Source organism: Plectropomus leopardus, chromosome 8 (assembly GCF_026936395.1).
Source record: "Plectropomus leopardus strain MGB_pleo_1.0 chromosome 8, ASM2693639v1, whole genome shotgun sequence".
In the NCBI taxonomy this organism is placed as follows: domain Eukaryota; kingdom Metazoa; phylum Chordata; class Actinopteri; order Perciformes; family Serranidae; genus Plectropomus; species Plectropomus leopardus.
Genome location: NC_142183.1, coordinates 5,251,150 through 5,266,563, shown reverse-complemented (window position 1 = coordinate 5,266,563; position 15,414 = coordinate 5,251,150). Strand labels below are relative to the sequence as shown.

Genomic DNA, 15,414 nt, shown 5'->3' with positions numbered 1-15,414 from the left:
GTTACAGCAGCAAAGGGATATCAAAGCCACATATGTACAAGGTATTTCAGGTCATTTTCTTGTAACCTTTTACTAATTTCTTGCTAAGTTTAGGGTCATTTCTTTTCTTTCCCATGTTTTAAAAGGAAAAAAAAAACAAAACAATTTCCTCAGTTTTCAAAGGGTTAATGATATGCCATTCGTCAGATTTTGCAGATTCACTAACCGACTGCCTTTGTGGAGATCAGTCACAACTTTAATCATCTTGGTTTTGATCCGGGTGGAATTTCATTGCGTGCATGTCGTTAGTCTTATCTTAGATGTTAACGATTGTGGTGCTCTTACCAAACTACTAAAAGCAGATCTCCGTTAGAGAGAAACAGAACTCCCGATTAATTTCGAGCTAGTTTTGGCCTTTAAACCACGGTCACATCTGAAATTGTGGCAGCATGACCTAATAAAAGCTGGTATTATGGTGTCAGTCTGGTCCCTGCCAAAAGACGACTGAGTGGAGGGGACATATGTGGAAACAGGCAGTTGTTTGACATCGAAATGGTTTGGTGGAAAGTGCGGATCAGACGGATCAGTGGAGACATTTACGAACTTTAAACTGCAACAACATAGGTGTCTTTTTTGTAGTTTTGGCCATCATTTTTAAAGGTAAAAACAACATCTCTGAGATAATTGCCGGGATCTGGAACTGTGGTGACACGGCTTAAAATAGGTATATGACTGTTTGTGTTTCTTGTCCAAGCAGCATTTTAAAAAAAACGTTCAGTTTTGCCAAACTTACTTGGAAGAGAATACAGATGTCAGTGGTAATATGGGTACAAACTGTCCACTGTAAACCACAGTTTACATACCATTTGGTTCAGCTTTAAGCTATAGTCAGCACTGTAGTGATGCACACAAATACTTTTCACTCTCGCTCACTTTTGGTTTTACCGCCAAATTAAGTGCTTAAAATAATCTAGCTAACCTTTTAAGTTTGTTTATAACCTGTCCGTCAACTGAGCGTCTTTCCATTGGATTTTAATTTACAATGATGCCATGTTTTCATATTGTTGTAATTACTTTTGTGAGGACGATATCATAATTATAACTGTTAAAAGATCTAAAGTAAGAGTATAAAGTCACACTAGTGTTTCTGTGAGACTGTACATGCAACAAATGCTAACATTAACATGCTAACATGCTGATTTTTAGCAGATAGCATGTTCACCATCTTGCTTAAATGTAAGATAAGACACATTATCAATGACTGGGTAAATTCACATGTTAAAGCACCTAAAGAAACAAAAGCAAAGCTAAAAAGTGATTGAAGAATAACAACAAAGGCACAAGATAAAAAAAATACAAAAAGGATAGATTCAAAAAAGTCAAATAAACACCTTTAATTTAGACAGAATGGCCATGATCGATGACTCCACAAGATCATTGTTATATGCACGTGCTGTGTAGCATTGAAACATGAAATATTATCGCATAAGTAGAAATATGTTAAAAAATACAATGTTAACATTTGCGATCATGATTTGTGATATTAGTGATAAACATACTAACGGATTTACTTAATTTAACAAATTCTACAGCAATCCATCAGTCACAATCACAGAAGTCGATATGATCTATCCTCTGGGCGCCATGATTGTTTTTACCAAATTTCATTGCAATATATTCAATAGTTGTTGGGATATTTCAGTCTGGACCAAACTGGTTGACCAACAAACCAACCATCAAACCAACACGGCCATGCTACAATTTACAGACTTGCATGACTAAAATAAATAATTAAAATAAATAAAATGAAAATTCAAGTTGTAATAAACCAGAAATATCTTTTGAGTCCCTTTTCTCCAAATTGAGTTTGCAGTTTTCTCAGCCACGTTTCAACAAACACATTTAATTTCACAAGATTTCTGCCTTTGTGGAGGGAACCTTTTGTAGCCGAGGCCTCTTAAACGAAACCGACAAGTATCTTCAACAGCAGAAATGAATTTCAGTCACACCCTCGGTCATCTGCTACCTGAGGATATCCAAATGTTTCTCTTTATAGAGAACAACAGGCCCGCTTCTTTTTTCCAGACATCTGAGTGCAATAACTCCGACCAAAGCCTCGGATACACACCCATGTCATATTTATACTGGCTCTGACATGATACTAAAACTTATTTTCATTGTACTGATTGTAAATAGCCAGAAATTTATAGCTCTGTACCGTCAGTTGTCCTCAGAGCAGATGAGGTCAAACCTGCCGTGCTGATTATGGTGCTGACACGTTCAGATGTCAAAGTGCACTGCAGCACATAGTGCGGAGAGGACTTCATCGCTGGATGCTTTCATGGGAAAACCAAGTGGGACGTTAATGATGCTTGTCAACAATATCAGTCACAACTCTGGTTTGGTCCTGCACATCACAGACTGAGGGCCGCAGGCTCCTCAGCTGCCGTGGCCTACATTTCTTGCTATTACAGATGCTTTGGCCAAATAAGCAGTAGCAACACGCAGGCTTGAAATTGGACTTAACCTTTTCCTGCTCTGGAAAAACATTCCTAACTGGTGAAAGTGTCCACTGACCTCCTATTTTTAAGCTACACTATAAAAATGTTTCCAAAGTGAATAAAAGTTTTAGTTTACACTTTATCTGTGAGATGTTTATTGCTCTCTGGTTTCGTAGTGAAAGGTCACCGAGTGCATTTACTCATGTGCTGTACTCAAAGCTTTACTAAGTGATTTTGAGTGAAACGAGCTTAAGTTCCTATTCACTGATTCAGCCGACAGAGCAACATTAGCAGGTACTTTGAGATGAGTGTCTTTCGGAAAGGGTCCAGCTGCAGAGCTCCATGCTCAGGCCCACCTTCTTCGACGGACCCTTTCCAATCCCGCACCAGCATACCATAACATGAGTTCATTAGTTTGAGTAAGCCACACGCCCTCCTCCAATATAATATTTCAGTTTAACTCTAACTTATTACTTGATAAGTGTTATTGGTAAAGGGCTAGTGGTTTCTTCAAAATAATAAATGCATGTGATCATATGCTAATGATTGGCATATTAAATATATGCTTTATGTAAATTAACAATTTGGAACTGTATTGGCATACTTTTAGTAGATTTACATTTTTTTTAAAGGCTAGTGGAAATGTTTGGAGAAGTATATCTATAGCTATAATATTTATAGATTTAAAATCATTTTAAATAATAGTAGTAGTAATAATAGTAATATGTTTTTTGTGTTTGTTCAGTTTGTGTGTTTTCGCTAATTTTAAAGTATATTTCTATGTTGTTTTTCTATATATATTTTTTAAACTCTGTTGTGAAAGGTGCCTTAGTTTTAAATTTTTAATTTTTTTACAAATTTCTTGCTAATTTCTGGGTCATTCTAAGTTCCGATGTTTTTGAAAGAAATCAAGCTAATATCCTAAAATAATAATAATAATGATAATAATAAAAATAAATAAAATAAAAACTCTAATGGCTTGAAATGCTATTCCTAATGACTGATAATGTTGCACTGCAACTGCCGAATATGTGAATAAGCAACTGTTTGCTAAAAAGATCACCAATATAAGAGCTTATTATAAGTCACTGATTAGTTCACAACTTGTCTCTGCAGCCCCCAAGTGTCTAAAGAGGATCTGTAATTGCAGGTTTAAGTACAATCATGAATGCAGAACTTTTTAGATAATAGGGCAATTTTCTTTCATTGTGGTATCGCTGCTTTATGCAAGTAAAGGACTTGAATATTTCTATCATGACTGCTCTTATTTCAGTGGCCCATTCGCTGTACATACAAGAATGGCTGAGTCAGTTGTGACTCATAAAGCCCCCCCAGGTGGATCCATAAACAGGGAAACATATAGAGGAGAACCAGATTTCCCATAACAAACGTTCCCATGCAATGTGGTTTCGTGTATATCAGCTCACTTCCTTTTGTGAGTTAATGGCAGCACATAATTAATGTTTAAGAAGGCAGAGGGCGTGTATGTGGGCTTGTCCGTGAGAAAGAGACACTTTGAATTCTTCATGCCGTCCCTGACGTAATCACACAGAGCAGCTTTGCACCGTGACTTGCACATAAAACCAGTCGATGCTGACCCGTGTTGTATTTTGTGGGCAAAGAGATGAGCCTTAATTGCAGACTTTGGAAAGTTGTCAATGCCGCAGAATAGCTCTCTGAGCCACATTAGGGACATTGCAGTTTGTCCCTGGGACATTTCACCAGGCGTCTCTCACTGGGGATACTGGAAGCAGCTCCTCTGCAGCTAAAAGTGGGATTAATATCGTTTCAAACGCAGCAGCTGCATAAATCATCACAGTTTTTCATTAATGCTGTTTGTTTAATCGATGAACAATGAAGTTTGCCCTCTAATTTCTTAACCCCAATTTATGAAGGGATTTAAACTGTCGAGTAAAAAGCGGGTTCAGGTCAAGCAGGATTTAGAGCATGATGTATAAATGAAATATGACCCTTGAATATGGCAGGACATTGAACATGAATCCCTCTGAAGGATTTGGACAGCTGAATTGTAGAGCGCAAAGTAAGTGGATTCAAACATTTATTTCATAAAATCAGATACTGTTTTCAATTTGGCAGCCAGCTGACGCCTGCTCTGTTGCAATCCTAATTTCTCCAAGCAAAGATAAAACACGAAGTTTATGCCAGTTTAATTTATGAGTCCAGACTTTTCTTTTAGAAGACCAAATGTTGTTTTGCTGAGTTTAAATGTGTAGTTCTGTGCTTGTCCACAGAATTTAAAGGTCCCATATTATGCTCCTTTTATTGGTTAATATTTGTATTTTGGGTTTCTTCCTGTGCAAGTTTATGTGTTCTTCTATTCAAAAAAACAAGTTATTTTCCTCATTCTGTGCCTAAATATACCTGTATTCACTGTCTGTCTGAACCGCTCTGTCTCTTCAAGCCCCCCTCCTTAATAGCTCAGTCTGCTCTGATTGGTCAACATCTTCCATCTTCCGTTTCGCTCTCGGCACTGTTATTGCAGCCAGAAAATGACCGTAACTGTAATGACTGCAATGTCAGTTTCTACCTTTGTATTGTATAGTTGTGACATCACAACCTCACACAAGTCCTGACGGCTTGTTTCTGGATACGGACAGTTGCGTTTCTTTGTGGATTGAGCATTTTGATACATTCACAGTATTGAAAGCACCTATACTCACATTATAATAAAAAGACAAAAAAAACAAAACGCTATATTGGAACTTCAATTTGGGATCACCCTATTGGGTCTTAGCTACTGGGATTTGATGTCTGGATAATATGGCATTGTCAGTTACTGTTTGAAATGACATTAAAATTGATATTTTCATCTCCTTCCACCCACAGGACAGGTTAGTTGAACACCTATTTGGGAGTAATTCCCACAGAGTAAGCTAACATGCTAATATGCTAAAACTCTTAGGGATGTAGCTAATAATTATTTCCATTATTGATTACTTTCTAAATTTCCACAGATAATCGCTTGATTGTTGATTGCAGAAAACAGTGAAAAAAGTCTGTTATAATTTCGTAGGGCCCAAAATGATGTCATCAGATGTCTTTTTTTGTCCATTCAATAGTCCAAAACCCCAAAAAACACTGACTTTACTGTAATGTAAGACTACTTTAACTACTATAATGCAAGACAGGGAAAGGCAGCAAATCAAAAGCAGTCAAGGTGAAAAACATCTTAAATTACTAGCATGTGGATAAGAAAATAATGAATACGTTTTTGTGGAAACTAAATCAACCTTTTCGCACTGAGATGTTAAATGCCAGCATGGCCAGTAGTTCAGATGGTAACAATAAGGTCATGTAAAGAAAAGCTCAGCCACAAATGTCCTAAAATAGACCACGTGTATAGTGGAAAAGCTTTCCTTTGTTGCCACTCCAACCACACTCAAAAAAAAAAAAAAACCTCACTCAGGTAGTTTAGAGCTCATGAGTGACACAACTTAAAACGTGTTACCCGCCTGTGAAAACCACAAGTGTCTGTGAGCGGTTGTGACATAATGAAACAAACAGGTGCGTACCTACGATCTTTTAAGCAATGCCAAATGTTACTATCCCAATTATGTGCGAACTGACAGGAATAGGAAGAACAGATTCTTGGTTTCCAGATGCCGTCATTAGACATGCAGAGGAGAGTAAACACATCCTCATGTTCAGACCGAAGAATGTTAATACTCTCACCTGCCGCCGAGCTTCTCTTTGATGGTGCCAGCGTGAATCGGCTCTCTTGTTGGCAGGAGTTGTTACAGGATGAGGCCCTGTTCCTGGACTTTTGATAGGCCTTGTTGTGTGTGTGTGTGTGTGTGTGTGTGTGTGTGTGTGTGTGTGTGTGTGTGTGTGTGTGTGTGTGTGTGTGTGTGTGTGTGTGTGTGTGTGTGTGTGTGTGTGTGTGTGTGTGTGTGTGTGTAGGTCGTCTGCAGGCTACACTGCTCAGATTACTGGTTGGTCCAATACACAGAGGAGTTGACCGCAGAGTTAAAAGCTGAGTATAACCAGCCATTTCAGCGAGTCAGTCAATCACTCAGTCATTCTTTCCTTCATCGATGATCACACTCACTTAAAGGTCCAGTGTGTAGAGTTTAGGGGGATTTATCAGCAGAAATGGAATATGGTATAATAAGTGTATTTTTCACAGTACAATCAGATAAAAAATAGTTGTTGTTTTTTTTAACCTTTGAATGAGCCTTTTGTATCTTCGTATGGAGTGGGTCATTGTTTGCGGTGATCACTGTGTTGCACTGCAATGTTTCTACAGTAACCCAGAATGGACAAACCAAACATTGGCTCTAGATGGGGCCATTTGCGTTTTTGGGTCGTCACCATAGTAAGAAGCCTATCTGCACCACCGCTGGAGTTGCATGCTTTATTTGATTTGTATGCTTTATTCTATTATATTTTATTGAGTGCTTGTTGCTTTACTCAGTATTTTTATAAGCTTAAGTCGCTGGGTCAGTTTGTTTTGCAGAGGAAGAGACCTCTGAGGGTATTCTCATTCTGAAGTCATCAAATACTGCTGCTTTTCCAGTGAAAAGCAACCTTTCACGTCTGCATGATACACTGCTGGACGGACAGCGTCAAGTGAGAACGTAGCCAGACAGAACCAATGGCGGTGTTATGATACACCTATAGACAGCCGAATGGCACCTGCTGCAGCAGCATACAGACGGGCAGCATCAGTCGAAAGTGCGACCAGTTGGAACCTCTTTTGCTTAAGTCTAACCATCCCTGCCAGCGTCTGTGTTTGTAGACGTCCCGCCGTTTGTTCCCATGTGCTCTTGTTGACTTCACAGATGCGCTATTTTGGACATAAAAAGCAGACACAGAAGGATACCAAGGGCGTAATATGAAGATGCAGGGGTCCACTGCAAAGTGGCAACATGTGATGACTTGGGATAAGAACGTGTTGGATGATTCAGCTTCTGGTGAAAACATCTGGATCTTTTGTTATCTGAGTAAAAAGATGAGCTCACATTAGCCTGTGTCGAACCAGCCACCAGCAGTGACATGCCAAACTGCATAGGAAATATGTGGATTTTTAAGGGGAAACTGCTTTATTTGATGTTTTATCAGTTTAAATCACCTGGTTAGTTGGTTTTGTAAAGGAAGAGACCTCTGTGGATAATTCGGCTGATAGTAAAAACCCCCTAAACAATGAACACTAAGGTAATTGTAGGTGGGAGAAGTTTTTAGCTGGTTGCCATCTGCAGTTCAAAGCTAGACACTACCAAATCCCAAACTTCTTTCTTAAACACTCACTCAATAAAAGCCCAAGCATTGACAATGGACAAGTATTCAGTTCTACAGCTGCTGTATAATCACAGCTAAAAATACTCTTAAAATACAGAAAATATAAAGGAAAATTTAACCTGAGCTTTTTGAGGCTGACAAACTGTCTGTCAGTGCAGACGAATATTTGCATGTAATACACATCACACATTCCTTCCCTTAAAACCACCATGACACATCAAGCTGCAGAGCTCTGGGGAACTATATTTTCCCATGGCCTCGATCTGAAGCTTGGTGCAGAGCGAGCACACGTGGCGCTGTGAGAGTTGCAGCGATTCGCGTGGCAACAAAACACAACTCCCCTGGCACCGACAGCAGAACAGCGGTGCGATCAATTAGCCAATGCAGGCATCGGATCCAGCCTGTCAGTGGAGGCTAATCAAGTCTGAAATCTCTCGCGTTACGTCTTTTCTGCTGACCTCAACTTGGAGAAAAGAGAAAAAAAAAGTCAGGAAGCATCCGTTTCTAATCAGGGCTCCTGCTGGATTACTCTGGGAGGAGAGAAGAAAGAGTGAAGCAGGAATGAAATAGTTATTAAAAGACTCGCGTTGGCCTAGCAGCTGCTTTTGATGATATAATAAACAGTTAACGCAGAATTAGATCAGATAACCTCGAGGGGAAAGCTAATTACCTTATTTTTGAAATAACTGTAATCTTCAGTAGTACATCTGGTCCTTAGTTAATGCTGTCATTAATTTTTGTGATATTTTGAGACTCCTGAAGTCCTTATGCTGAATATGTTTTTATGTTTTTCTCTCTCCATTTGCATAAAATATCGTGTCTTTCATTGTCATTCTACAATGCTTGTATTAAAGCTGATCACAGCAGAGAAAGAGAAGTTATCACCTGCATCTTTTACTGTTGCACTCTTAACTTTTGATCTTTTTATCCTTAAATTTAATCGCAAGTTGCATGTGTGGGCAATTATTTTAACGAGAGCATTTGTTACATAAAGGGTCGGAAATTTGTCCACCTGCTACCAGCCAAATGTGGGTAAATTGTTGGCACTGTTGAGTAAAAAGGCCATCTGCAACCATGGCAGCCAGAAAAAATCAACAACAGAATGACATATATGGAAAGATAAGTATAAGATTGGATAGACCCTTTGAAAGTCGCCGTTCAAAAGAACGCTATTGGCTGTAGAACCTTTTTCATTTATATTGACGGTTGAAGTTCACCAAAATCTAACTACTAACCATCAAGAATTTCAGGCAGATTCAAAATCAGAAATGATTTATCATTTAGTAACTCCTTATTTACAAAGAATTTGACTTTGTGGTTTGGTGAATAAACATTAAAAACACTCCAGTGCAGAGACATGATATAAAATTTAAGAAAACACACTCACACACACACACACACACACACACAAACACACACATACAGATCTGTATCAACTTGATACTTTTTTTGTCAATTTCATAAAAAGGAATAACTCAGTGCTTAACTCTTATGGGAGAGAGAGAGAGGGGGGGGGGTTGGTAGTTCGAAGCAGAGAGTGTGGGTATTTGGAGAAGAAAAGAAATGCACAGTAAAGTTTTTGTTAATGTGGTTTCAGTTTGTCCAAACACTACAAGTTCTTCTGTGTTGCCTCAAAACATTACGATGGTAAATAATTGTGTTTGTTTAAGGATGACTGAACTCAGTGTTTTTAAGGGTATCTGAATTATGTTGATACCACTTAGTGCCGAAAAGCCTAAAATCCATCGTTGCCAAATGTTAGCAGAGTCCATCTGGCTGACAAAACTCGCTTTGGACTAGAGGCACAAGTGCAGCAAGGACCTCCGAGGCTCGGAAGCCATTCGTGGAGCTCCAAGGAGCTGCTGAGTTCAACTTCAGACAGGAGGCAGCAGCTCCTGAAGCGACGCTCCGTTGGCCGCTCCGCTGGCCGCTCCGCTGGCCGCTCTGTTGGCCACTCCGTTGGCTGCTCCGTTGGTCGCCCCGTTGGCTGCTCCGTTGGTCGCTCCGTTGGTCGCTCTGTTGGCCGCTCTGTTGGCCGCTCTGTTGGCCCCTCCATTGGTTGCTCCATTGGCCGCTCAGTTGGCTACCCAGTGAGCCAAAACCATTGCTCCAGCGCTCATCTGCTGCATTATATAAAAAAGAAAATAGAGAAATTATTATACAAACAAGCAGACAGACAGACATAAAGTAATATTTACAGACAATGAAAAAAACATCAAAACATAATTAAAAGAAACGATCAAACACGTGATGACTTTGTTTACATATTCAAAAAGTATTGAAAGAAGCGATCAGTTAAAATGTGAACCCTACCCAACCCAAGTGTCTTTGCTGTCCCAGGCTAAATATTCTCCTCATGAACTAAAATGTATCAATAGTATATTTTTGCATGTAGGTGTGCACGTGCACAGTACTCTCCCACCCCCCAAAAATATTGCTTCCTGCAAAGCCACAGCGTGATTCGAACACTTGAATATAACATGCATGAAATGTATTTTGTGTAAATATTTCAAACATGAAATGGCATCAATCTTTACATTAAATTGTGTCCAAATGGTCTAAATGTTGTTCCATCATTTGGTCCATTGATCTCAAAAAATAAGCTCATAATTAAAGACACAATAGTGACTCAAATGTACACATAGGAATATTCAGGGAGGTTTTTGATGTGATTACGGCTCCTTTTGATACGCCACACTTATCTCAAATATTAAGAAAAAAAAATCAGGCTTATCAGAGCATCTTTGAGTGTTATTTACACTGACAATGCCTTTACAGTGAGACAGAGTCCCAATTAACAGCTTCAGTCTCTTCATATCAATCAGTACAAATCAAAGATGATGTCACTCTTTTGAATGAAATGAAATGAAATTGACTCTCGACCAATCTGCTGTGATTATCTGCAGGTTCTGGCCGCTCAGTTTGTTGTCTTTACAGTATGTTGATACCTCCGCCCAGATACTGCGAGCGGGCTAAAACAAAACACTGAGGATTCAATTTGCACATCTGATGTGAACCACATCTGATGAACATTACAGCATCTTTTTTAAATGAACAAATGCTTCCTCTCTGCACGTCTTGTGCCAGAGTCTCGTCTCTCGGCACAAGAGGCTTAGGAAAAACTCAGTGAAGAGGTTCTCAAGGTCTGTTTGGAGGGGGAGGACAAGGGGGGGGTGCAGCTCAATGGCTTTGACTATCTCCCACTAATGACTCTGATTGTTTTTGCATAGACTCAGTGTCAACCGCTCCAAACCGCATTATCAAGATTTTGTCTTTTTTCCAAAACTTGGGCCTACTTAGGCGTCATGTACAAAGCCAACAGGAGGGATGAGACTCTTTTTTTTGGTCTCTAAACCCTTTTTACCTCAAACTCTTCTGTCTGCAGATAAAACTCACATGATGGATTGCCTCATGGCTGCAGAGGCTTCCAAAAAACATAAATAAATGGTGCAGCACTCGGGCCGCCTTGTGGAACCCCACGACTCTTGGCATCCGCGGAGATAAAGGGAATAAATTCATTCTGGAGCTCCTGTATGTGAGCCAGCAAATCAGCCAGGATGCTCTCAAACAGCCGCAGATCCCTGATGATACTTTCATTATCAATGAAACTTCATCTGGTTTTTCCATTTCTGGCAGGCAAATATTGCAATTACAATGCACATCGAGCACAGAGAATATGATCTGTACAATAGGTAAATTACATATTGACCTCTGTCTGTGTGTTAGCTGTACGTTGGCAGGATTTTGTGTCTGCCCCATTATTAACATTGATTATTATGGTTTATAGGTTATTAGTAATATACACCAACAAAACCAGTCTGCAGAAAACAAACTATCCCAGCGTCAGACCTCATGCTCAGTATGTTCCAGTCATTTAAAAGCTCCTTAGTCATATTTTTTTAAACTGGAGTTGTTTACAACATGCAGACAGCGAAGAAGTGGATTATACTGCAGTGATGGAGACACTGCGTATTGATGTAAAGTAAGAGGATAAAAAAATACGAAGCTGCTGATAGTTGAAAGAGGCAGTTTAATCTTTTTGTTCTGCAGAAAAGTTCAGTTTTATGTCACAGCACATAGACTTTTTAGTTCAGCTACATTTAAAATATTGCTTATTTTTTAAGACAAAGACAAATTTCTCAATCAAGCCAAGGTTAAAGTTAGCTTTAATGCGCACAGTGTGTTTTTAAGACATTGCAAATCTCTCCAAAAGTTCAGTTGCCCCACAGGTGACCCCGACCCTTGACCTCTGACCTGACGAGATGGTGTTGTTATGTCAAATTGATGGAAATAATTACATTTAAACATTTCGAAAATCCTTTTTTAATATAATTTCTGACAGGCATCATATGCGTTCAATATTTTAAACTGTTCAGATGGGGCGCCACACGTAACAGGCTATGTCCTCGCCGCAGTGGCCGCGGGTTCGATTCTCCCCTCTCTCTCCCTCTTTCAAACTTATACAGTCCTGTCCCAATAAAGGCAAAAGCCAAAAATATTCTTAAAAAAATGTTCAGATAACCTGATAACTATTTACACACTGAGTTGTTTCACCTCTTGTCAATAGGGGGTGCTGCAGCTCACTCAGCACCAACCGTCCTGTGCCCAGGGGCGAGGCGGCGTATCTCCACTCTATAAAGTTCTGCGGGAAACCCTGAACTTGTAGCTTGTATCTTGTAGACATGAATTCGGGCCGACCACAGACAACTCTCCACGAGGAAGGAGCCTTTAATTTTTCCTCAACCAGCCTTTGACTCCACAGGGGGTGAGTGTGTTTCACCCAGCACACAGATGCTGGGTGCAGTGTCACTTTTACATGGTTTCATGTTTGGTGTCAGTGCTTGAGAAGCACAACACTGTAATTTGTTGTCCTCTCACAGATGCGCCGTGAAACAGAGACTCTGCTGTTCAGCGTCGCCGTCACTGCAGAGAGATTATGTGGGATCTGAGAGTTGTGAATGTCGGATTAAACAGGTGTCACATTTACATGGCAGAGGATGAAATCCTGTCAAGTGTTTGCTTTGAAGAGTTGACCTCTCTGCTCAGGCACGTCCACACTGCGTTATTCACGTGGTATTTTGACAATGGACGATACTAAAGTGAGCTCTGACGCTGACACTGAGACGGTCTGCAGCTGCACAGCTGGAAGTGTTAGAATACTGATGACTGGACAGGTGTGTGTGTGTGTGTGTGTGTGTGTGTGTGTGTGTGTGTGTGTGTGTGTGTGTGTGTGTGTGTGTGTGTGTGTGTGTGTGTTTGGGTTTTCTGTGTGTCTGTAGTGAACATGAACCCATGTAGCTTTCATGTAACATATCAGTCCAATTATTGATATGAGTTCGACTGCAGACGCTGACCGTTGATCAGCGTTGGGTCGACTGTGAGACTGTTGCCCTTGTTTTTGCAGTCTGTCCTGCACTCTTGACCCTCATCGTCCCTTGTCTTTTTTTTTTCAGGTGATTCGTAATGTTGAATCGGTGTTGGAGACGGCGGAGTCTGTGGATGAATAAAGTCACTCTGATTGGCAGTCCAGCTCAGCACACGAAAACATAATAAATTCAGGAGGAAGTGAGGTTGAAGCAGACTTATCAAATAAGGTAAGACTGGTTTTTTTTTTAAACTATTGAGCTCTTCAGCAGGAACGTTTCCTCATTGGTTGTGTTGTTGTTTACTGCCACACTGTAAATATGTTTTCTTCTTTCAACATTGGATTGTGTGGTTAATGTGCCAACTAGCCTCAAGGCGGTCCTCTGGTTTCCCTTTTTCATTGACGATTACAGACTGCTGCAGTCTGTTGTTGTGGAGAATTATCTCTTCTCAGTCAAACGCAGAAAATGCGTGCTGTCTGTCTGTTGTAGTCTTTGCAGTGTGTTCATATCTATTTTTTGGCTGTGGTGATGCAACAGTCTGCTTTTGGTGCTGCGAGTTCTTTGATGACAGTTTGGTGTCTTTGGGCCTTTAGAGTCTTTAAATACTGCATAACTAGAAACCCGATTTAATCATTAAACTCCACCTACTCTTCAGCCAATAGATATCCAATCGATGGGGGAACAAATATCTTCAAATTATCTCTGGATAAGTAAATCACCACAGTGCGCTGAGTGCGCTCTACCTGGTAGCGTTGTATGTCCGCCAAAGCCGTTTATTTCCTGTCACTGGGTGACATTAACACTAAACTCTGTGTTTAGTTAAGCTGAGTGAAAAATAAATGTAATCTTCAATGCAATTTTATCTAAAAAATAAACTGTGCAGTCCGCTTTTCCGCCAGAGCTGCTTGTGTGAGTCCATCATGTGCTGAAAAACACTGATGTGAAAAATCTGATATAGTGAACACTGTAGAGGCTAACTTTGTTGGTGATGATGTGATATACAGCGTAACGTTACTGATGTTAGCAGCCTAACATTAGCTCTGGTTTGAACGATCCCTCTCAGAAGCTTTGTGAAGCAGGAAGCAGCAACAGTTCAAACTGTTTGTCTGACTGAGTGACAAACCTACATTTGTAAATACACTGAGATTGAATCCTTTTTTCGTTTTTCCATTGAAGCTAATAAAGTTTTAAAAGTATACTACAGGCTCGCCACAGAATGTGAAAGTAAAAACCGACCTTAGATTCGCTCTCATTTGGCGTCTCCATATGATTGTGTTTTTTTCAGCGTTGTGTGTCTTGGATGTCTGCTGCTTACAGTCCGCCACTTGGTTTGCTAACTTTTTGTAAAGCCACAACCTCACATGAGTGCCACACCCATAAACATCCTGAACCCAGAAAATACGAAGGAAATACTGTCAGAATGTAAAGTATTTACAGAAAAATACACACCACATACTGCAAGGGGGTCTTAACTCTTCTGTATTAAAATATACATTGTGTATAAAATCCTGCATAGCATTACCATGAAGAACACTGTAACAGGGGGGTTTGTAACAAGGTGCTGCTTATACAGTATGATGTAAATGTATTTAAACTTACAATACCACAAAACTAATAATAGTTATATTAATTATAACAATATTAAAACAATAACAATGCTGCTACCACAACCACTAATAACGATCTTTATTTAAATAAGGACAAAATACTTCTCAGATTAAAACATTTTCAGAATGAATCTGAAATATCAGAAACTCTTATAGCCCCTCCCCCGCCCCCTTATGACATAACCAAATTAAACTCATGACGAAAATTTAGAGCAAAAATATCAAGCAGCACTGTGTACTTGAACAGATGGGGCTGCAAGTATAGTTTAACCTAAAATGTCATTATACTACTGAGTGTATTTTTTTTTTTTTAAATCAAAGTCTTTAATATTTCATTTGGACAAACAAGACACATTTCCGTCCTGATTTAGTGTCCGCAGTCACCGACTCGTTTGTCTTCAGGTGACATTTACCAACTTTGATTCAGTGGGCTGGAAATCTGACTCCGGAGGTCAAACTCTGTCAAAGCTGAAGCTGTGATTAATGGACGAACCCTTCAACAGTCCCGTCTCACGGCCCATGTGGCACTCGCCTCAAATATTCGACTTAATCTGCGGGGTCTGACCCGCTCTCCGAGGTCAAAGGTCAACTATAGCATGAAATATAGCCCGACCTCGTGAGAAGCAAAGCGCCCGCTTCTCAGTTTACCTCCGTTTATAAACAAAACACATCGAGGGAGGGCCGCTGCAGGATGTGAGACTA

At 39.9% G+C, this 15,414-nt stretch overlaps 1 long non-coding RNA gene across 1 annotated transcript in view; it reads left to right on the top strand.

The window, feature by feature from the left end:
* The window catches only part of LOC148188830 (uncharacterized), a 236,092-nt gene that overhangs the window by 78,402 nt on the left and 142,276 nt on the right, over positions 1-15,414 (top strand). Inside the window, exon 2 of the long non-coding RNA XR_015777175.1 lies at positions 13,193-13,333. This is a non-coding gene — a long non-coding RNA (uncharacterized LOC148188830). The remainder of the gene's footprint in view (positions 1-13,192; positions 13,334-15,414) is intronic.